Source organism: Myotis davidii, unplaced genomic scaffold (assembly GCF_000327345.1).
Source record: "Myotis davidii unplaced genomic scaffold, ASM32734v1 scaffold741, whole genome shotgun sequence".
NCBI classification, from domain to species: Eukaryota; Metazoa; Chordata; class Mammalia; order Chiroptera; family Vespertilionidae; genus Myotis; species Myotis davidii.
In genome coordinates this window covers 445,960-448,203 of record NW_006291250.1, presented here as the reverse complement: position 1 = coordinate 448,203, position 2,244 = coordinate 445,960, and the positions used below count along the sequence as shown (strand labels likewise).

General features: G+C 49.0%; 1 pseudogene; it reads left to right on the top strand.

Annotated features, from left to right (window-relative positions):
• The window catches only part of LOC102772680, a 2,369-nt pseudogene extending 1,169 nt beyond the window's left edge, over positions 1 to 1,200 (top strand).
• The last annotated feature ends 1,044 nt before the right edge of the window (positions 1,201 to 2,244 follow it).

Sequence of the window (2,244 nt, the reverse complement as noted above, 5' to 3'; positions counted from 1 at the left end):
GTACATATCCAATAACTCAGCAATACCAGTTATGGCATTCTTTTCTCCATTTTCCAAATTGACAACAACAGCAAACACCCCAATTTATTTTTAAAATGGACAAGGGAGATGAAGAGGCAATTGATAAATCCAAATTCAAATCCAAATGGACAGCAAACAAAGAAAAATACTCATTCTCCTGAGTGTTCATAAAAATGCCAATTAAAGTTACAAAGAGCTATCACTTCATGCCCATCCCAGATAATAAAAGCATAATATGCTAAGTGTCCAAATGGTCGACCGCTCGACCAGTTGCTATGACGGACACTGACCACCAGGGGGCAGACGCTCTGATCGGTAGGTTAGCTTGTTGCTGGGGTCCGGCCAATGGGACTGGGTGAGAGGGGCAGGACATGCCCTGGGACCCTCCCACAGTCCTTCCCCAGCCTGCCGGCCCCCATCGGCCCTATACGGTGAAGCCACAGAAACCGCCCCTGCTACAGACCAAGATTTGCCACAGCCCCAGGCTGAGAGGGTCTGGAACAGAATCTGACAGTGATGAATCGGTAACAGAGCTCGAGGAACAAGATTCCACACAGGCAACCACACAACAAGCCCAGCTGGCGGCGGCGGCTGAAATCAATGAAGAACCAGTCAGTGAAGCAAAACAGAGCCGGAGTGGAAAGAAGGCACGGAAGGCTGTGTCCAAACTGGGTCTTCGACAGGTTACAGGGGTAACCAGGGTCACCACACGGAAATCTAAGAACATCCTCTTTGTCCTCACAAAGCCAGATGTCTACAAGAGCCCTGCTTCCGATACCTACATAGTTTGGGGGAAGCCAAGATCGAGGATTTATCTCGGCGAGCACAGCTAGCAGCTGCCGAGAAATTCAAAGTTCAAGGTGAAGCTGTCTCAAACATTCAAGAAAACCCACAGGCTCCAACTTGCAAGAGGAGCGTGGAGAGGAAGAGGCTGAGGAAACAAGTGTGGAAGTGAAGGACATAGAATTGGCCGTGTCACAAGCTAATGTGTCAAGAGCAAAGGCAGCCGGAGCCCTGAAGAACAACAGCCATGAGACTGTAAATGCTATTACGGAATTAACAGTGTTAGCACCTAAAAAGGAGCACCCTGTTTTGTGTGCTTCAAAAGAGTTACTGCAGCTTGGTTCGAAATGTGCACTGTGTCTATCATCAATAAAGTGATGGCTTCTTGTGGGATGAGCTCAGTGGGTGCTGGGTCTCTCCCCCCACCCAGAAAGCATGAAGATTTTAGAAATGAAAGCGCGTTTATTTCTCTTAAGACCTCAGCTTCAGCTGAAAAGATTTAGGGCCACAGGTGACCCCTTAAAATCTCAGCCTTTTCCCTTCCTGTAAGAAGGAAAGTATTGTCTGCACCAGGCTCTCTGTTAAGAAATATTTTTTTAATCTTTATTGTTGAAAGTATTACCTATGTCCTCTTTTATCTCCCATTGACCCCTTAGAGCTCACCGCAGGCCTTTGCCACCTATTGTCTAGGACCTTCTTGTCTTCAGAGACAACAACTGAATTGTTAAGTTTCTTGTTTTCAGTTCCTTTCCCAGATGTTAACCGTGATCACATGCTGATGCTTCTTTATTTAATAATCAGCTCCTTCTCTAACCTGCAATCTTTCTGAACACTTTGGACCTTATCTTTCCTTTATGAGAGTCAGTGTATATTGGTTACATTTTGACATGTAAGGGCTTGATAGAGGATTGGAGAGATTGCATAACGGATGTGATGAAATGACCACACTTTGTATAACATCGGAAGCTACCCTATGAAGGGAAGGATTTGGGCTATTATATACAACTAGAGGCCCGGTGCATGAAATTTGTGCACAGGGGGCAGGGGGGATGTCGTTCAGCCTGGCCTGTGCCCTCTCGCAATCTAGGAACCCTCTAGTAAAGTCCCTAGGCCTGCCCAGTGATCAGGGTCTATCAGGCTTTTCTTCCCCCAGCTGCTGACAGCCGGCCCCACCCCTGCTACTGCCACTGCTTGCCATCTGTGTGGTGCTGCCACCCCCTCCCCCACCACTGGTCACCTCCCTCTGTGGGCGATAGGTGTGAGGTGCGATGATCGCTTGGCTGGCCTGGGCCTCCCTCAGCAGAGCAATCATTGGCCAACCCCGCCCACCTGCCCTGGCATCACCAGTGGCCTGGGCCTCACTCACTCTGTGGGGCAATCGATCACGGGGCCCCCAGATCAATTGCCCCATAGAGGGAGGCCCCACCCACCCACCACAGT